Raw genomic sequence first — 22,780 nt, 5'->3', positions numbered from 1 at the left:
AGACCAGCCTGGCTAACATGGTGAAACCCCATCTCTACTACTAGTGGCACATGCCTGCAATCCCAGCTACTCGGGAGGCTGAGGCAGAAGAATTGCTTGAACCTGGGAGGCAGAGGTTGCAGTGAGCCGAGATTGCACCACTGCACTCCAGCCTGGGTGACAGAGGGAGACTTCGTCTCAAAAAAAAAAAAAAGGTTGCAAAGTAGTCCTTAACTCAGATTACTACTGGGAGATTTGATAAATAGGTGAGCACAGCACTATGGTTAATACCATTTGAATTGTACATGTATGAAATAAAAATATTACTCATTCCTCACAATTACGGGTCAACTGCCTGGTATATGAAACTAGTGTGGATGTAGGGCTGGGCTGATCAGTTTCTTAGTTGGGCAGTGGTGGGCTACCCAGAACTGTGTCCTCCATGACTTATAACGAGTCCCGTATTCTTGTGTTTGGGTGGCAACCATCCTAAGGACGCTCATGCATACTGCGTGAACTTCTGTTATAATAAGACAATGAAGATAAAGGATATGCTTCGCAGGCTGATGATACAGTTCTGAGACTGATATGTTCTCAATTGAAGTCTCAAACAAAGGAACTACTGTACTGTCCACTTCAAACCGGATGCCAAGAAACTACAGATTCAACTCCCCCAGGACTCATGCATGAATTTAAGGTAATGGAGCTTAAATAAAACAGCAAGTAAACATTAAAGGGTTGTTTTTTAAAAATGTTGGCAAGACCAATGTTTTGGAGTTTTGTGGCTTCTCCATTATAGAAGGTAGTCTTGTTTGTTATGGGAAGAAGAGTATGTGGGAGATCAGATGTTTTCAGGTGATTGTTGCAATTGGTTTGCACACGCGGCAGACACAGCCTGTAGCTGAGCAGGCAGGAAGGATGAATGCCTCGACCAAGGTGTGGGCAGGCTCTTCGGCTGACACGAAGACGGTGCCCACGGCATAGCCGAGGAGGTGGCAGCCAGAGCTCCAGCAATGGCTGAGGTGGTTTCCCAGACCTGAGAGCATCTCATACACACCTTCAGGGCTATGAGGGTGCTCAGCAGCAGGCGGAGAGGAAGAAAGCAAAAGGAAATGAACTAATGTAGCAGAGAAGTCTGTGTGTACAGGTACATGTGCGTCCCACATGGGCACTCCAGATACGGAACACACACACAGACACACACATGTATAAACTAAGAAGACCTGTAGCTCTGGGGTTGCTCCTATTTCTGGTGGTGACAAAGACAGAGGCACAGCCCCTGTTACTAAAATTGTGACCTAGATTTTACTCCATTGCAGGAAACCAGAGAATGGCTGTGTGTGGCTGATACCAGCTCTTGCTGAAATATTAGTGGTCAGAAATTATTTTAATTAAACAGTTGAAATAACATGCAAAAATACTCTCTAGAGCACTATACATTTATGTCATAGAAATATTTTAAAACTAAACATTCATATCATAGCTGGATATTTGCTAAACCTTTCTCAAATAGAATGAACATATATGAGATATATGTATATGTTTACAATATGTATGTGTATAATGAGTTTTATGACAAGTAAACCTTTAAATAAAGAGCATAGAGAATGTTTCTTTTTACAGATTTATTTTATTTTATTTTTTTGAGACAGAGTCTCACTCTGTTGCCCCAGCTGGAACGCAATAGCGTGATCTCGGCTCACTGCAACCTCTGTCTCCCGGGTTCAAGCAATTTTCCTACCTCAGCCTCTCAAGTAGCTGGGATTATGGGAGCCCACCACCATGCCCGGCTAATTTTTGTATTTTTTTAGTAGAGATGGAGTTTCACCATCGTTGGTCAGGCTGGTCTCGAACTCCTGACCTCCGGTGGTCTACCTGCCTGGGCCTCCCAAAGTACTGGGATTACAGCTGTGAGCTACCGCTCCCTGTCTACAGATTCCTATTATTAATGTTTCCATGGGAAAAATGTAACAATGAACTTTCCTGACACAGGGTTTCTTTGGGAAGTAGCAGTGTTAGACCTATCCTCAAAGTAGAGCATTGTTGGCACTATTTTCCTCTGGAATAACAGTTTGAAATCTGCTTGTAAAGTAAATTACAGGAAAAGAGAATATTTAATAAGTTAAAGGAAAGCCAAAAATATTTTACCTTTGCTAATAGTCTAAATATTCACGGGGCATTTATCACGATGAAATGCATCGCTGTAAGTCTCTAATTAAATTGCTATTTCCAGGCCTTGAGCTACAATGAAAATTCTACAAAGAAGGCTATAAACCAGTTATCAACCTATTTTAATCACAGTTTAAATTAATACAAGAAAATAGTATTCAAGGAGAGGGAGTAATTTTAAGTCACACTAGATAGGCTGAACATTCCAAATGAGATGGCAAGTACTCCACAGACAAGGACTGCTTCTCTGATTTCTTTGCATGCACTCAGGGCATTGAACAGGACTCCGCAGAGTGAGTATTCCATAAATCCTGCAGACTGACTTGCAAGAGTCTCTTAAAAAATAATAAAAATGTCATTTAACTCAAGTTTCAGGTTAGAACATCCTATGAGGCTTTCCCTGGCCAGTAATAATAAACTCATCAAATAATGATGCCAACAACTGGACACGCTCACCAACCTAGTATAAAGGGATCAATGCTGCTAAATTTGCACAGAGGAAATCTTGCTTGCTATTGAAAATCAAACACGAGGCCATTGTAATTCAGCGTCCATCCAAGAGCCAGAAAGGGAAAAGGTATGATGAAAAACAGATTAATTTGTGGTTAGATGCAAGGCATGCTTTAGTCCAAAGAGAACAGCTACCGTGGCACATTCCCTAGGAGTACCTGTATACCGGCACTACCCACATGGTTTCCAGAATTCCACCTACAGATGTTAATAAAGTCACTGGCTCAGACTCCTCTCAGGGAAAAATGACAAGAACTTTTAAATAGGGACGTTCAAAACATTTATTCTACAGCTATTTTTAAATATAGCAGTCCCCACTTATCTGCAGTTTTTATTTCTGAGGTTTCAGTTAGTTACCAAGGTCCAAAAATATCAAATGGAAAATTCCAGAAATAAGCAATGCGTAAGTTTTAAATTGCACCAAGTTTTGAGTAACATGATGAAATCTTGGGCCATCCCACTATATCCTGCCCAGGACGTGAATCATCCGTTTGTTTAGCAGATCCACACTGTTTACACGGATCACCTGCCTGTTGCTTACATGTTGATCAGACTGACTGTCACAGTATTGCAGTGTTCAAATAGCCCATATTATAATAAAGCCCCCAGAGCTCAAGAGTGGTGATGCTGGCATATTATTACAGTCCTATTTTATTATTAGTTATTGCTGTTAATCTTTTACTGTGCCTAAGACATAAATTAAGCTTTATCATAGGTATGTATGCACAGGAAAAAACATAGTGTGTATATATATAAATGTATATATATACATATATATATGGCTCAGTACCTTCTGTGGTTTCAGACATTTACTGGGGGTCTTAGAATGTTTTCCCTCCAATAACGGGGGACTACTGTATCTAGTATGTGCCAATTACTGATCTAGTTATTGAGGCTCAAATCGTAAGCAAAATACAGTTTCTGACCTTTAGGAGATTAAAAAAGGCCCGAGGAAAAGAAGTATTGTATACTTTGAAGAGAACTAGATATAAATTACAGAGGAGTTACCCTGCTTACAAATATGCACCAAGCCCTAGAAATTATATCCAGCCACAGCTTTAGCCTGGTTCTGCTTCAAGCTACCAGCTTGACCCCAGCACGATGCTGCATAACCCTAGTGAGAATCCTCTCATTTCTGTGTGGGCTCTGAACCTTTTTCCTACTTTTTCTTACTTTGATCTGAGTCTTTCCTCTTAAGTCACATTGTTTTGTTTTGTTTTTCCGATCTTGACACCAGAGTTTTTACCTTTGGTATAGAGCTCTTACCTACCCATATGTCACCAAGCTTATATCTTTTTAAATTCTTTATTTAGGAAGTTTTAAAATGTGCATAAAGGAAAATGCTCATTACACAGTGAATGATTCATTAAACAATAAATTTCCATGAACCCATCACTGAGCTTCAACAATCATCAATTTCGCCAATCTTATTTCATCTATCCATAACCCCTTTTTATAAAGTTAATATTATTTTCATTGCTTAAGTTATTTTGATTTCTAATTGTTACTGAGAAATAAAATAGTTTCCAGGCACAGGGCTAATACCTAGCAAAGAGTAGATCTTAAAAATATTTGTTCAACGATTGTATTCAGTAAAACTGTTTGCTTTTAACGTGGGAGTTTTGATACTGTCTGAAGAAAAAACGATATTCTGAATTCAGTGTTAGAAGGTGAGACTCAGGAGATTTCCTTTTTAGAACAGGCAAACCTTTTCCAGCTTTTCCTGTTCTGTTTCCCACCCACTACCCAGTAAAAGGAGGTACCCAAACAGGAAGAGGGGACAGAAAGCATCCCATAGTAGCAGAACTCAAAGTAAGGTTTATTTTTCTGTGCTCTCTGGAAACATTTAACTAAAGCAATCATTATTCTAAAATATGTAGTTACTTTGCAGGGTGATGGGGTCTTTTTTCTGGAAATACATTTACTCAAGCATATTTGGCTCACTGTATAGGTTTACATACATTAACCTGCATACAATATCAAACGTACCTGTTCCGGAACCAGGGACAAAGCAATACACGTCTCAGAGAATGCTGAACGAAACAAAACAGGCACAGGCTCTGCTGAACTTCAGCAAGAATTGCCATCAGAGCAATTTCCCGGATCCGAGTTCAGCCCAAATCTACTTAAAAAATTGCCAGTGGAGAGGAAATACACTTCACTTATGGGTAATTAATACAGAACTAGTAAAAGTACTTAAAATCACATTAATTGAAAAAAAAAAGATAGTGTCATCCAAGGATGACAAATGAGGAGACCACATCCTACCCTGGCTTTCCGTCCATATCCCAAAAGATCATAGTAAAGTTAAAATCTCAACCTTTACTTTTACCAGTCCAGCAAAATCACGGTAAAATCTCATTTGTATGGATAGCATAAGAATTAATCAAACAGGCTGGGTGCAGTGGCTCATGCCTGTAATCACAGCACTTTGGGAAGCCGAGGCAGGTGGATCACTTGAGGTCAGGAGTTCAAGATCACCCTGGCCAACATGGCGAAATCCCATCTCTATAAGAATACAAAAATTAGCCAGGCATGGTGGCTGGTGTCTTCTATTCCAGAGGCTGAGGCAGGAGAATCACTTAAACCTGGGAAGTGGAGGTCACAGTAAGCCTAGGTCACACCACTGCATTCCAGCCTGTCTCAAAAAAAAAAAAAAAAAAAAAAAAAAAAAAAAAAAAAAAAAAAGAATCAAACAGTATTTAAGTAATCTGGTATAGTCAGTGGAAGACAGAACCCAATTATGTAAGCCTGAGCAGGTCATTTAACTTGCCTGAGCCTCAGTTTCCTGGCTGTGCCATGCAAATACACTCAGTCAGAGGTTTTCTTTCATGTCTTAAAGCAGCAGAAACTGATTTCACAAGAAATGTTGCATGACTTTTCAATATATAATATACATAAGCGTGGAGCTACTCTGGTTGAAATAAAGGCAAGAGCCCCAAGTGCTCAGCATCCCTCCCTCCCCCAGGCGTCTCAGGCCTTTTATGGAGGAACAGGGTTTTAGGATCCCTTCTCTGGAATTCCTGAAGATTTGTCAACCCTAAAATCCTAAGACGGTATACAGCCAACAGACACATGAAAAAATGCTCATCATCACTGGCCATCAGAGAAATGCAAATCAAAACCACAATGAGATACCATCTCACACTAGTTAGAATGGCAATCATTAAAAAGTCAGGAAACAACAGGTGCTGGAGAGGATGTGGAGAAATAGGAACACTTTTACACTGTTGGTGGGATTGTAAACTAGTTCAACCATGATGGAAAACAGTATGGCGATTCCTCAAGGATCTAGAACTAGAAGTACCATATGACCCAGCCATCCCATTACTGGGTATATACCCAAAGGATTCTAAATCATGCTGCTATAAAGACACATGCACACGTATGTTTATTGCGGCACTATTCACAATAGCAAAGACTTGGAATCAACCCAAATGTCCATCAGTGACAGACTGGATTAAGAAAATGTGGCACATATACACCATGGAATACTATGCAGCCATAAAAAAGGATGAGTTTATGCCCTTTGTAGGGACATGGATGCAGCTGGAAACCATCATTCTCAGCAAACTATCGCAAGAACAGAAAACCAAACACTGCATGTTCTCACTCATAGGTGGGAACTGAACAATGAGATCACTTGGACTCGGGAAGGGGGACATCACACACGGGGGCCTATCATGGGGAGGGGGGAGGGGGGAGGGATTGCATTGGGAGTTATACCTGATGTAAATGACGAGTTGATGGGTGCTGACGAGTTGATGGGTGCAGCACACCAACATGGCACAAGTATACATATGTAACAAACCTGCACGTTATGCACATGTACCCTAGAACTTAAAGTATAATAATAATAAAAAATAAATTAAAAAAAAAGAAATCTAAGGTTAAACTGATTTATAAAACTACTGAGAAATGCAATTTTTCATGTATGAAACATTACTAATATTTCTTTTTTTTTTTTGAGACAGAGTCAAGCTCTGTTGCCCAGGCTGGAGTGCGGTGGCACGATCTCGGCTCACTGCAAGCTCCGCCTCTCAGGTTCAAGCGATTTTCCTGCCTCGGCCTCCCGGAGTAGCTGGGACCACAGGCGCCTGCCACCACACTCGGCTAATTTGTTTGTATTTTTAGTAGAGACGGGGTTTCACCGTGTTAGTCAGGATGGTCTCGACTTCCTGACCTTGTGATCTGCCTGCCTTGGCCTCCCAAAGTGCTGGGATTATAGGTGTGAGCCACTGCGCCTGGCCGAAACATTATTAATGTTTCTATGTGAAATTCCGGTTTCTAAAAAGGGTCTGCCACAAACAAAAAGCTATATAGTAGTCCCCTCTTATCCACGGGCAATAAGTTGCAGACCTCCAGTGGATATCTGAAATGTTGACTAGTACCAGACTCTATATAAACTCTGTTTTTGCCTATACATACACACCTATGATGAAGTCTAAGATACAACAGAGAAATTAACATGAAATTATTTTTCCTTCGTCATAAGTTCAAGGACAGAAGACTGGTTCTTATGGTAGATCTTGGCACCCTCAGCATATGACTTTTTTTTCCTTTTAAAATTGAGAACTTTTACATTTTCATTTAAAGGAAGTACTTTATGGTGTCTCTTTGGCATATCCGAATTGCCAGTATCACTACTTTTGCACTTTAGAACCATTATGAAGTAAAGTAAGGGTGATTTGAGCACAGCACTGTGATAACCCTGCAGTCGACCTGACAACCAAGATGGCTACTAAATGACCCACAGGTGGGTAGTGTAGACAGTGTGGATTCACTGGACAAGGGGATGATTCACATTCCCGGCAGGATGGAGTGGGATGGGGTGAGGTCTCATTATGCTACTCAGAACAGTGTGCAACTGAAAACTTTTAAATTGTTTATTTCTGGAAATTTCCATTTAATTTTTTTGGACTGAAGTTGACCTTGAATAACTGAAACTGTGAAAAGTGAAACCATGGATAATGGAGGAACTGCTGAAATACTATTCCAAAGTTAAATCAATATACTTATTAGAATTTCTTCTCATGTACTCCATCTGAAGTCAACATTTCCTTTGAAATCATATTTCTGCATTTTCCCCCATTTTCTAACTAACCATGTATGGATGCAAATTATTTTATAGTTATTTAAATAAGAAAGAATACAAAAGGCTTCCTGGAGTAATAGTTTTAAGTAAACTGTTTAGACTAAAGTTTTCCTTATGAACTATTGATCATCACTTAATTTTAGGAAGAAAATTTTTACACTGGCATCTCACTTGAGCAGTCTAAATGATGGCACACACGGAGGAAAAATATTAACAGTGGTGACAATACTTACGATTTTCCTTCCAATTATGCATTTCTATATATACTATGTGCTATGGGCTAAGTTGTACCTCAGTGACTGTATTTGAGACAAGGCCTTTGAAGAGGTGCTTAATTTAAAACGAGACTCTTAGGGTGGGTCTTAATCCAGTCATACTGGTTATCCTTATAAGAAAAGAAACCTTGGATGGAAAATGGAGGCACCAGGGGTTGGTGCACAGAGGAAAGGCCATGTGAGGACACAGGAAGAAAAGAACTCAGAAGGGATCAAACACGTCAACACCTTGATCTTGGACTTTCAAACTCCAGAATAAGTAGAAAATAAATTTCTGTTGTTTAAGCCACCCAGTCTGTGTATTTGGTTAATGTAGCCCTAGCAAACGTTATTTACACATACATATACACATACACAAACACTCTAGCAAAGGATGCTTTCATCTACACATCCACACGCACACTCCTCATGGATGATTACCTTCTTCAGTTGAAAGCTTCTTCATATGTTTAACAGCATTGCCAAACACTGAAAATAGCCCTTCACCAAACTATTTTGGAATTTGGTGCACTGTTATTATGTATGATAGATGTTTTCATCTCATAGTAAAATATGTAGGTTAAGCCTGGAAAATACTACATTACAAAAAAAATTGAGCTGGGAGTTGTGGCTCATACCTGTAATCCCAGCACTTTGGGAGGCTGAGACAGAAGGATCACTTGAGCTCAGGAGTTCAAGACTAGCCAAGGCAACACAGTGAGACCTCATTACTACTAAAAGAAAAAAAAAAAAATCAGGTGTGGTGGCATGCACCTGTAGCCCCAGTTACTCAGGAAGCTGAGACGGGAGGATCGCTTGAGACTGACAGATCGAGGTTGCAGTGAGCTGTGATCATACCACTGCATTCCAGCCTGGGTGACAGAGGAGACCCTGTCTCAAAACAAAAACAAAAACAAAAACAAAATCAAAAACAAAAAATGCATCGAAAGATACAAACTTCTTCATGTTGGTTCAGTTTGCTAAAAAAGTTCAGATAATATTTTATACTATGCAGGGTTATACAGAGATGATGAGATTGGCTAACAGAATTTGGGGAGCAAAAATGAATTCTATAATTAGTCAACTTTTCCTTTTAGGTGAGTATTGCTAGATTGTTCCTCTGTTAAAGGCAATCACTAACATAACATTGAGTTTTGTTTTTCTTTTTTTCCCTAAGGATTTGGTAGCTCTGCTTTGTAATATGTGATGATAGTAACAAATAAATAATTTCTCTGGCATTAATGATATTAACATTTTATGTAACTGATTCATTAAGGTCTCAAGTGGATGCTCAAAGCTGTTACAATTCAGTACAAGTCACTTAGTATGAAACACAAGCCTCCTACAGCACTATATTGGTTTTAAAATTGATAGCACCATCAGGTCTACAAGGTCTTGAGAAGAATTTCATTTTCTCACTAGTCTAAAGTGATTGTGCTATGTTCCCTGACCTTCAAAAGCTTTTTGTCATTTTTCTGCCGTGTAGTGCAGAGGTTCTTTCCTTCATCCATTTCATTTAAATATGTGCTATGTGGATAAATCCAATAAACTAAGTAGTCATTTAGTTAAAACCTTTGTGGGGGTCAGAGCTCTAGGGAACATTTCAAGGCACTGATGTTCCTTCTTCAACTCTGATTTCCTAGATCATTGATCATCTTCTACCAGCTCTTTGAAATGGATCCTCTTACCACATGCCCCTTAATCCCCTGTGTTGAGAGGAATGCTAGGTCTGGTACCCATTGGTATCCATCCCCTGGGGGAATGAATGAAAGGAGAGGGAACTCCTTTTCATGATTAATAGTCTAAAATTCTCCCAAGGAGACACAAGCCCTGGACATTGCCAGACAAAAGTCCTTGAAGGTGAGTGGGGAAGAATCTCTTTACTGGCCTCGGTCCCTAGAGCACCACCTTTGCTCATAAACAAATCTCCCGTCGCTTTCCCAAAGATAAGTCACACGGTCAAAGGTACCTGTAAGGTTGTTACCACATTTTTCTTCCTGGGAGTGCTCTTCCGACTGGAGCGCATGTCAAGGTTGAGATTGTGAAAGAAGGTCAAGTGCATCCCAGGGCCTTGTAAACAGTAAGTGCTTAATACTGTGGAATACAAATGAAGGAATGAGGAGGAATGTGCCATTTCAAAAATGTGTAATTCAAAATAATGACTTTGCACTATGTACGCTTTTTGTGGTAGGTTTTAGGTACACTATAAGTTAAAAAATAGGTTTTAACTTGAAAACAGGATTCCATGGTGAAATAAATCTGCTAAGCAGTGGGTTAAACCAGGTGAGAGGTATTTTTTACACTGCAGGGCCCCTCATAACTTGAATTTTTGAAAGATGGCTGGAGCATTCAGGGATTCTGAAACTTGTTTAGCCACAGGACTTGTTTCTTCTGCAAGATATTTGGAAAAGGTTGTGCTAAATAGTCTTTAACTGGCAGAAGGGATTAACTATTTATCACCTTAATTGACCAGAGCAGAAATTTTAGATCTTCCACATATTTGTGGGACTGACCTGGCAACAGTGCCCCAGGAAGGAAAGCATAGTTACCTTGTTGAAATAGGTGCACCATTTCTAATTTTCTTTTCTCATTCTGTGTTCTTTTTTTTGAGATGGAGTCTCGCCCTGTCACCCAGACTGGAGTGCAGTGGTGCGATCTTGGCTCACTGCAACCTCCACCTCCTGGGTTCAAGTGATTCTCCTGCCTCAGCCTCCTGAGAAGCTGGGACTACAGGTGCATGCCACCACACCCAGCTAATTTTTTTTGTAGTTTTAGTAGAGACGGGATTTCACCGTGTTGACCAGGATGGTCTCCATCTGCGGTGGCTCACACCTGTCATCCCAGCACTTTGTGAGGCGGAGGTCGGCAGATCACGAGGTCAGGAGATTGAGACCATCCTAATTTTCTATAAGATGAATGCATGTGTGTGGCAGACGTATCACCGCCAAGTTTACCTTCAACTTTTTCCCCATTAAAAAGACAGGTTTTTGGATGAGAGGCATTTATTATACTGTTTCATAGTAGAGTAAGATGATAGGGCACTATAATAAAGTTTCAAAAAGGGAAGAGAAGCAAAAATAAAATTTGAAGATGTGTAGCCATAGAAGATGCTTCCCTCTTTACTCCTAAGCTGATAATGGAGTCTGATAGAAGAAAATGCAATTCAAATCAAACCAAGAATACTAGGTGCCCTGGGGAAGCAGAGCAAGATGCTTGCTTGTGGTGACCCACCTGGCCGGGGACCAGCCTTGTCTTGGTATCTCAGCTGCTGTATATTCATTTTGTTACTTAGTAAATACAATACATTTTCCAATGATGATCGAGTCTCATTTAAATATGTGTATTAAGAGGTTTGGTCATATTTACCTATAAGTTCAACAACAAAGAAATGATTATTTTAATGTATTAATCCACCCAGGGTAGCCAGTAAACACATGGTTATGAACACTATACTGCAACACAGAAAAGCTTAAGTTTTAGTGTTAAGTTAAAAATATGTAACTAAGCATATATATTTAATTGTATCTATAAAAAATAAATATAATAAAAATAAAACTATGAATAGCGATTATCTTTGAGAGATGTCATTATAGAGCTTCTTTCTTTTCCTTTCAAAAATTTCTTAATGTGGGATCTACAACTTAGAGTGTCTAAAACTTTATATGTTTTTAATAATCTAGTTTCATTCTCAAGTGTGATTTTGTTATCGAGGGGCCATTGTTTTTTGACTTGAGTTACTCATTTCAAGTTTTGTTATGAATACAAATTGGAAAAAATAGAGATTGATATACACGGTTTTTAAAAATTACAGTTAAATTTCCAGGAAATCTTGGTCCTGTTGATTAGTAGATGATTGAAAAGACAATAAAGTCTGCCTCACTCTGAGTTAGAGCAGATGGCTTTCATTATAACCAAGGTATTCATTTTAGATTAACTTCCAATAACAGTTTTCCTCCCTCTTCAAAGGGGATGTGCTACTTTCACTTTCTGAAATCGGTGCCCAGTTTTGCACAAGATTTATTGTTGTATTTGTTGTTGTTGTTTTTTTCCAACGAAGGTGTCAATCAAATTTTCAACAACCATAGAAGAAATCTTAAATAATATTTTCCTTACATCTATATTCAATTGTAGATATAACAAAACAAACCTGCCACCAGACAATAAGGGATATTTTTCCTTTTGTTGTCAATAATAAAAATCACATGCAATGTTGAACTCAGAATATACGACAAAAGTTTACAGAATCTCTTAAAATGTAAACCTAACATTACCCTTACTATGATGCCACTCAAACTTACTATGATCCCACTTGAAGAAGAGAGATGACAAATGGCCAGCAACCCCCAGCCCCCACCACCAAATAGAAGTTATTCAGGTTTAACTCCAAGAATTACCCCCAAGAAATCGATGACCTGTTTTTTTCCAAAGAGCCCAGATTTAACACTTGGGTGATCTATATTGTGCCTTCAACATATAACCTACTTTGCCAAACAATTCAAAGATAAACATGTGCTATAATATATACTGTAAGGAAATGATGATACAGAATAACCAGGTAGCAAATCTTCCAGCTTAATACCATGACCAGGTATCTCTGACTGACTCAGTGTTATCCTCAGTCTGACTAGCTCACCTGGGACCCCATCGCATAGAGGTATAACCCTGAGCAACTTTATAAATTACACTTTATGAATTACTTATGTGATACTGTACCTCAATTCATAACACAGACCACATCTCTTTTTCTTAGGAAAAAACGCAGGAGGAGATGTGGCTAAAAATCTACAACTAAAACTACTGATTTCCTTGTTTATGTTACATGGAAGGAGAAATCTGTTAGCAAATCTGAGAAGGATCAAAATTCCATTCCCCACTTTCTTCAGTTACACTGTTACTGGAATGTGAATTTCATCTCCTGGCGTTCATTCCTCCTTCCAAAGCCTATGGACGATCCCATTGTTGAAGTATTGAAAGATCCTTTGCTGAAATCTTTGTAAACATGTCACATTTTCTTAATGCATATCAGATCACAAATTCCATGTAATTTCTCTAATATTTTCCCATTAATAGTATACTCTAGTGATCTTCACCCAGAGAAGCAAATATATTAGTGCCAGGTGCTCTGTGCTCACAAGCAAAGCTGAATGCATTTACATTTGTAAATATCCACTCCAGGAATATCATTGCTCTCTCTCTCTCTTTTTTTTTTTTTTTTTTTTTTTTTAACATCAATGTTTGCAGAGCCATCAACCATTCCAGAGCAATCTGTCTTGCTTGTCTGTGCTCAACTGTGAAAATGCATCTTGATCTCCTACTTATTCCCCAAAGCCATGACTCAAGCATAAAAGCAGATCTTTATTACTAATTGATCTGGTCTTTTCCTGTCCCCAAAGCATGTGCTGCTCTGACCACAATTCTGAAGAAAGAAAAATAGTAATTGAATATTTCAGTTAAATGCAAAATTGCACTTTCCATTCTTCTTCCAACTAAGGTTGGCCTAGGATTTCTAGACGTCTTCTAATAACCCAAAGCAGACAAAACATGGTGTTCTATTTTCTTTGCTCTAACTAAAGGAGGCATTCAAATATATATTTTCCATTTCCATTTTTATATTTTCCAGGTTTTATTCTCCATGGGATACTGCTACTGCCTTGGACTTAGAATCTATTTTTTCTTGGAGTTCACAATTTGTAATTGATGAAATAATACCCTCTGGCCAGCTTATGTTATGAGCTAGATGTTTTAATTTTCGCTCTAAACTTTGTGAACTGTGTATAATTGCTCAGTAGTTTAAGATCACTTTTTCTTGTCCCATTAAAATGTTGGAAAACAAATAAATCTAACTGAATGGTTTTCCCTAAACTGTTTAAACTAAGTTAATAATCTATTAATAATGTGCAATGGGATTTAACACTAAAATGGAAAAACACACATTATTTTGACAAATTACCCTTGGGGTCTGATAAGACTTAACTAATTATTTATGTACAGTGAAGAGCAATCTGGTAAACAAGCAAATCAAGCCCTGCTAAACCATGTGGAAATTTGGTTCCAATTCATCTCACACCTTCCAGGAATGACCAGCAAAACTACACAGTGGCTTATGAGAAAATCCACCATGTGCTGATTTACCTGAGGGTTGGAAAAGATGCTTACATTTAATTAAACAATCAGTAGGACAAAAAACCACCACCACAAAAGTAAAACTAAAAACATTGAAATGTCGTAGGTTTGCTGCATGATTTCTTTCAGTTCAGGATCATTTATTTTGAGACAAAAGCCAGTTTGTTTCAACTCTTAAAAAAAATCAAGGCATTGATTTAGGTAACTTAGAATAATCCCATCTAAATCTTTTATTATACCCATGAGGAAACTGAGGCCCCGAAAGTTCGGTTGCCTTGTACAAAGTGACAGAGGTATTAACATTGACTTTTGGCTCATAAGTCAGGCCTCTTTCCACCACAGTGTGTCGCCAGTGGAATCTCATTCACAGGAGTGGCCAGCTCTAATGGAAGGACAATGACCCAACTATTTCCCAGATTTCTTTTGATGGCTCAAAAAATCTTTACACTTTTTTTTTTTTAATGATTTTTAAAGACGTAGTGCTATAGTTTGGTTCGTCTTCTCCAAATCTTATGTTGAAATTTTATCCTAAGTGTTGGATGTGGGGTCTAATGGGAGGTATTTGGGCAGTGGGGGTGGATCCCTAATGAATAGCTTAATCTCCTTCCTCAGTGGGGGCAGGGGAAATGTTCTCACTCTATTAGAGAGAGCTGGTTGTTAACAAGGGCCTGGCCCCTCGCTGCCTCCTTGCTTCCTCTCTCACCATGTGATCTCTGCACATGCTGGCTCTCCTTCCCCTGTTGCTGTGAGTGGAAGCAGCTTGAGGCCTTCACCAGATGCACATGCTGGCGCCATACTCCTTGTACAGCCTTCAGAGCTGTGAGCCAAATAAACCTCTTTTTTATTATAAATTACCCAGCCTCAGATATTCCATTATAGCAACACAAACAGACTGAGACACTTAGTCTACTTCAAGTTGGATTTCGGGATCTGTAAGCACTTTATAGACAATATATATTGCTATCCTTGTTTTTTTTCCTGTATTTCTGTAAAACATCAGTGTTTTCTCCAAAGAAAAATGAATACATAAAAAATAAAAAGAACTATGTTGGCCACGTTTAGCCAGAAAACTTGGGGAATCATTTTATGCTGTATACCTGTTTTAGAAGTAAAAATTTTTCTTTAAAGAAAAGTTTTAGAAAATGCATTTGGCCACAGAAATTTTGTGTGTGTGTGGCGGTTGTTTTAATAACAACTAGTCACATGCTCTAGAACACCTAGCATCCTGTCTTGCATTCACCTGGTGCTTGTGATGGTTAATTTTAATCTGCAAACTTGACTGGGCCAAGGGATGTCCAAGTAGCATTATTTCCGCGTGTTTCTGTGAGGGCAGTTCTGGAAGATTAGCATTTGAATAGATAGGCTGAGTAAAGAATAGAGCCCTCATCAGTGTGGGTGCGCCTCCTCCAATCCATTAAGGTCCCGATGGAACAAAATGTTGAAAGAGGGATGAATTCGCCCTTTCTTTTTGAGCTGGGACATCCATCTTCTCCTGCCCTGTGGCATCAGTGCTCCTGGTTCTCAGGCCTTCAGGCTTGGACTTAATCACACACCCCTGATTTTCCCAGTCCTCTAGCTTGCAGACAGCAGATTGTGGGACTTCTTGGCCCACATAACTGTGTGAGCCAATTCCCATAATAAATCTCCTCTTAAATGTATGTACCTCCTATTGGTTCTGTTTCTCTAGAGAACCCTAATACAGTGCTCAATAGTTGCCTAAGAATTTGAATTGGTACCCATTGGTTGTATGAATTCCTTTAAAATACTTCTGCACATGTACCTTACCCAGATTTTTCCATGGTCTCTCAATGATTTGCTCCCAAAGACTACTTCTAAAGGGATTAATTTTCAGTAAGTCTTTGAATGTTTGCCATTAAGGGAAGAATACGTTGTTTTTATTTTTAGTCAATCATGACCCTTTCATACAAGATGTCTAGGTCAGCAAAAACTTTTAGTGGGAGTATGATTTGAAAGAGCAGAGAAAGTCAATATTCCACTTGAGCTTCTAGAAAATATTTCTAGTTTGGACTCCGTTGGGACCTAAATTGGATGGAAGAGGTACACGCAGATTGGCATGATTCTGCTTCTTGAATAGGTGGCGGCCACACAAGTGTTTGCTTTAAAATTATTCTTAAAATTTGGCAAATATATTTTACACACTTTTTATGTGCACCTTTTTTGATTTTTAAAAAGAACAGAAAACATCACCTAACTATATGCCTAATGATAGCCCTGCCTACCCACCAAAAGGTGAGAGTGAGACCATCATCTGTGTGGCTCTTCTTGAAGTCAGCTCCACCATTCTGGCCTTCTCTAGCAGACACCGGAGTGAAAGGGCAGAATTGGGAAGCTGTGTTCTATTTCTAGCTGCTAAATTCATTCTTGAGAATATGATATCTGAAGCGATGGTGAATTTCTGTCACATTCTGACTCAAATGTAAGCATTGAAATATATTTCTGGCCAGGCGCAGTGGCTCACGCGTATAGCCTATGATCCCAGCACTTTGGGAGGCTGAGGTGGCAGATTACTTGAGGCCAGGAGTTCAAGACCAGCCTAGCCAACATGGTGAAATTCCCATCTCTACAATAAATACCCAAATTAGCTGGGTGTGATGGCACACGCCTGTAGTCCCAGCTACCCTGGAGGCTGGGGCAGGAGAATAGCTTGAACCTGGGAGGCAGAGCTTGCAGTAAACTGAGATGGTGCCACTGCACTCCAGCCCTAGCAACAGAGCAAGACTCTGTCTCAAAAACAAACAAATAAAATAAAATAAAATTCTAAAGTCACCTTACAGGAATTTGGAAATTCACTTACATTATCCAAACCTCTGTTCCCTGCTCTGGAAAAGGCTGACAATCAATGTATTCTCATATTTATTCCCTATGGGATTCTATATTTCAATTTGTATTTATTAGAGATCATAAGGTTATTAACCATTCTCTTTGTCAGGAAAGCCTTTATTAGTATTATTGTTCAAGTATTCCAAGGTACTCTATTGTCAAAACCTGATCTGTATCAGTTTTGTTTTGTTTTTGTTGCCAGGCTGGAGTGCAGTGGCACCATCTCAGCTCACTGCAACCTCTGACTCCCGGGTTCAAGCAATTCTCCTGCCTCAGTTTCCCGAGTAGCTGGGACTACAGGCACGTGCCATCACGTCCAGCTAATTTTTGTATTTTTAGTAGAGACAGGGTTTCACCATGTTGACCAGGATGGTCTCGATCCCTTGACCTCGTAGTCTGACCTCCTCAGCCTCCTAAAGTGCTGGAATTACAGGTGTGAGCCACTGTGCCTGGCCTATATCAGTTTTAAGAAATAAAAGACATTATAGTCTTTGCATTTTAGCCTTCCTGAAGAGAATTATCCTTGTTCTTATCCACAGGTAGTTAAAACAATAACCTTCTTAAACATTTTAACAAGCTGATGGTAAAAAATGACTGAATATTTCCAAGTTCTTTTCTCAGCCCACAGGCTCTGGAATATGAATTAGGTGCACTGATAAAAATGTTGAATCTTTAATATTTCACACCAAAAGAAATGCCTCCAGGTAGCTTTTAGCATACTGCTGTAATCTTGGGTAATGAATTAATCATACCCATCCTTAACATAGAATGTTAAGGTGGAATCCACACAGAAGAGTATGGATCGGATAAGCAAGCACTTTTGCTCCTGAAAACTATTTCAACCACTACATTAGAGTTCATAGAATTGACTAATCTCCACAGACTAGGATCTAAAATTAATATAGGCCCCAAAGCCCCAGTCTCAGAACAGTGCCAGATAAAAATCCCAAATCAGACTGCCAGAAGTGCTTCCAAGTAGAAGAAGGGCACCCAGGGAACCAGTCATATTAATTCAGTAAATAGGAATTTATGCCACTTACCTTTGTCCTGAGGCCTTTCTGATTAGCAACCCATTTACAGCTAAATCGGGAGGGATTACTTCATGGAAGCCTGGCCCCCTTAACTAGGGAGGGGCTGTTTGTATGTCTACCAACATTTCTGCCTATCTGGGTGGCACATAATTAATATTGAGGTTCATTAGACATTTAAATGCCAATAGTGGTCATAACAAAAGAACACAGTCAGCCAGGCGCAGTGGCTCATGTCTATAATCCCAGCACTTTGGGAAGCTGAGGCAGGAGGATTGCTTGAGCCCAGTAGTTCAAGACCAGCCTAAGCAATATAGTGAGACCAGGTCTCTGTAAAACATTTTAAAATTTTTAGCTGGGCGTGGTGGTGTGTTCCTGTTGTCCTAGCTACATAGGAGGATCCATTGAGCCCAGGAGGTTGAGGTTGTAGTGAACCATGATTGTGTCACCGTGCTCCAGCCTGGGTGACAGAGCAAGACCCTGTCTCAAAAATAAAAAATAAAAAAAAGCACAGGCTGACTCACCAGTCACTCTGTCACTCTTTCACATTGTGGCGGAGGCTTTGGCTTACGTGTAATTTTGATTATATGGAATTATTTTATTCATTGAATATGAAAGGTGATTTTATGTTTCCTTATCCACACCTCCAGTGAACTCCTCCACTCTCTGTTATCTATGGCTTTAGTCATTTCTTACAAGTAATATTTTGGAGCCTAGGGTGAGTAGCATGAAACTCATGAATAAAGGTTGGTTACATATGTGTGGTTGGACCTGGGAAAAAAGGGGCCCTAAGCTGGCAGGCTCCTTGCTTATAACTCTGGGCTGCTGAGGGGCAAGGCAGAGGTGCCCATACGGACTCACTAGTAGTCAGTAGGGAGGAATCTTCAGAGGCGGGAGAACATTTACAAACATGTATTAATATGGTCCTGTATCAACACATCACATATTATTTGTAGATGGCCATTGCTTCCCTCCCTCCCTCCCTCCCTCCCTCCCTCCCTCTCTCCTTCCTTCCTTCCTTCCTTCCTTCCTTCCTTCCTTCCTTCCTTCCTTCCTTCCTTCCTTCCTTCCTTCCTTCCTTCCTTCCGCAAATACGTGTTCAGGTTCTATTGCATCTAAGGTACCGTTCTGGTAATGCAGATTAGACAAAAGTGTATGATGTAGATTCTGTCCTTTAGTTTGAGCACGGAAAGCAGAGTCAGGGAGGAGAGGGAGCGATAGAGAGAATCCATGCCATGGTCAAAAGCCGATCATGAATTTCACCTGCATTATTAACAGTTTTATTAATTCTGTAAGATCAGTTTATCCCATACTCATTCTACAGGTTTCCTACTTCTAAATATCAGCTTTGTTTAGAAAGTATCATTCTTTTTAGAAATTTTACAAACAAGATACAGAATATAAATATAGAATGAGAAATTGGCGTGTATAAATAACTGCCATACAAGGTCAAGTGAGATAAGTTCTGTCAGAAAAGTACAAAGTGTTATGAGAATTTAGATAAATAGAGATTGATTTGGGAGGAACAAAAAGGAAAGTGCTAGAAAGAAGCTACCTTTTAAATTGGCCACAAAGAACACGCGAGATTTCAAGGGACAAAAGAATTCAAGAGTTCAAATGCCATCAACAAGAATGGGGCAGGGGAGACAGGGACAGGTTGAAGTTTGGCAGCAAAAAGGCTGTATTAAAAGTGATCACTTTGGTGTATACATGCTAAGTTATAGGACTGCGGCAAAATCCTAGTGGAAAAGTCCAAGAAGTAGATTAAAACACAGCTTCCAGCCTTTTGAACTTTTTTCAGTCCCTACATATTGAAGATAGCTGACATAGAATGTGCATAAGTTTAAAGGAAAGAGGGCTGAGAAGAAAAAATGATTGAGACATATGGAATGTTCACATTTAGGAGCAGAAAGAAAGGAGAAAAAATAAAATCCTAGAAAATTGTAGCATGTGCATGCCAACGAAGCGAACGTATTAAAGGTTGTGAGGACACTGACTTATGTTTAAAAATTAAAACTGCTTTGACTTTTAATTTACAACATGTGCTCAAATACATCCCATATGGACCAAAGACTTTTAAAGAGAAACAGAAATTTTAAAAATGAAAAGAAGCTACAGATAAGTATTTATCTGATGTTAGAATGGGAAAAAACTTCCTAAGAGTAAAAGCAAAGTGTACTAGTCAGGGTTCTCCAGAGAAACAGAGCAAATAACAGATATATGTGCACACAGATATACATGTATCCTGAGACTTTCATACCTGCATAATCTCATATCAATTTCTTATAAATCTCTCTATATTTATATATATACATATATAAACATATATATACACATTATACATACATATACACATATATAAAGATATTTATATATGTACACACACATAATGAAGTTTATTATAAATAAGTGACTTATGAGATTATGGAGGCATGCAAGTCTCAAGGTCTGTAGGGAGAGCTGGCAAGCTGGAGACCCAGGCAAGTTGATGGTGCAGTTCCAGTCTGAGTTCAAAGGCTTGAGAACTAGAATGGATGATGTAGTCCCTGTCTCAAGACTCATGAAGAGCTGATGCTTCAGTATGACTCAGAAGGTAGTCAGGCAGGAAGAATCCTCTTTTACTTGGAGAAGGGTCTTTTTGTTCTAGTCAGGTCTTCAACTGATTGGGTGAGGCCCACCCACACTAGAGTAGGTGATCTGCTTTACTAAGTCTACTGGTTTAAATATTAATCTTATCTGGAAAAAATCCTCAAATGAAACACCCTGAATAATGTCTGACCAAATATCTGGGTACCCCATAGCTAAGTCACGTTGACACATGAAATTAATCATCACACAATGTTGGCTACATAAAAGTTATGTAGCCAATGATGGCTACATAAAAGTTAAAAAATCTATATAACCAGGAAAATATTTTGCAAAGATTAAATAGGTACATCCTGATATCCTCACCCCCCCCCCCCCACCTTATTTGTGTCCTATTTGTAGCCTCACCCCTCCGAGGCCAAGCTGCAAGAATGACTTCCCAGAGCAGGGGAGGATGTTCATTTGTTCTCTTGAGCAATGCTGGAAAGTCAGGAGGAAGAGGATTGCTAAATGCTGAAATCTGTTTTGTCACAGTTGAACTTATCAGAGGATGGGCATGGGGCCCATCAGATCCTTTGCTTCTCCCAGGGTGTAAAGAAGATGTACTTCTGTCCATGGGCCCGGGAGGCCTATTGTTCTGTGCTAGAAAGATGATCCAGCAAAGGGGAAGTTAAACAGCCAGAAGGATCGTATGAGGAAAAGGGAAGCAAGGAGTAGGAGAAGAGAAATGGTTAGAAGTGGGTATCTTGCTTTGGACAATTCAGGAGGAGGAGGGATCTCTGTCTTGACTTCCAGTTAGTGCTTTAGAAAGAGATGGCCCTTTGGCTGCTCCTTTACCTACTCAGGTGCAGCCGCTTCAAGGTACGGCTTCGTGGTATGGCCTCATGATATGCTAAGTGGTAGGGCTGCTTAGGCACAGGGAGGCCTGGACACGTAGCTTCTCTGGGCACCTTTTGGCTCCCATATAATGTGTTGGTTCCCATATGATGTGTTGGGGACCTGCCCACTGGAGGGTCTTGGTCCTGAATTAAGAGCCCATGGGCCTGGCACAGGCTTACCATGGTGAGGTGAGGAGACCTCTCCACAGGGAATGGGGGTGGACAGCTTCATCCCCAGAAGAATGAGGCAGAGAGGCAGAGGGTGCTATAACAGCCATTCAAGAAGAATCCAGTCAGCTGGGAAAGTAGGGGGAGGGAGAGAAAGGGAGGAAGATGGGGAGAGAGAGAGGAAGGAAGGGAGGGAGAGATGTTAGGTGGAAAGGCTGGCAGCACGCCCAGCGATCATGTGAATCCAAGTTGCTCTTCACTGCACTCAGAGGTTACCTGAGTCCCTTCCACTTGAGATGCTTAACTCCACCTTGGAACAGAGCCAGGAAGAAGTTGGGAACAAGAGAGACAGCAATTACCTCAAAAAACCAAACGTTACTATAAAGGGCTGTTTAAAGGATAAGTTCAGACTAAATTAAAAAAATAAAAAAGGCCTAACATCCATTTCTGCCTCTCTACCAAGTGACTGTGAGCTTATAAGGAAGACCAGGATAATTACAGATAAAATAAACACACCACATATCTGCACGTTGAAAGATTATATTGCCTGAATTTGTAAACCTGGTATGTTTCCATTTATTTATTACAACATTAATAAAAAAAGTCCAATAACAAATAAAGGAATAATGCCAGAGATAAAAGGTTAATTGCTTTTACTTACACAGAACTCTTTCAAATAAATAAGAAAAATGCTAAGACCTCTGAAGAGGAATGGGCAAAAACTAAAACAAAATATTCTGGTAATTTATAAACTAGGATATAAGAGTAGCTAATAAGCATATAAATACTTAACAAGTTAATCAAGAAATAAAAGATAAGATAATAATTAGTACCATTTTCACTTATCAGAAGAGAAAATATTGATAACTTATCAATATATATCAAGGACATTCAAAGTGTTTATATCTTTTGATATATTCTACTTCTAGGAAATTATCCTATAGAAACCATAAAAAATGTGGACACATTTAACAATGAAATTCAACATTGTTCAAGATATATGGAAAGATCTGAAATTGTAAAATATAATACCTTTCCCAAGGTCACAAACAGATAAACATTTACCTAGTCTCATTTTAAAGAGAGACTAGAAGAGAATCTTACACCATAACTTTTCTTGCTAGTTTATTTCAGTCTTTTATCAACTTT

Source organism: Chlorocebus sabaeus, chromosome 13, assembly GCF_047675955.1.
Source record: "Chlorocebus sabaeus isolate Y175 chromosome 13, mChlSab1.0.hap1, whole genome shotgun sequence".
Taxonomy (NCBI): domain Eukaryota; kingdom Metazoa; phylum Chordata; class Mammalia; order Primates; family Cercopithecidae; genus Chlorocebus; species Chlorocebus sabaeus.
This window is presented reverse-complemented; position numbering follows the sequence as displayed.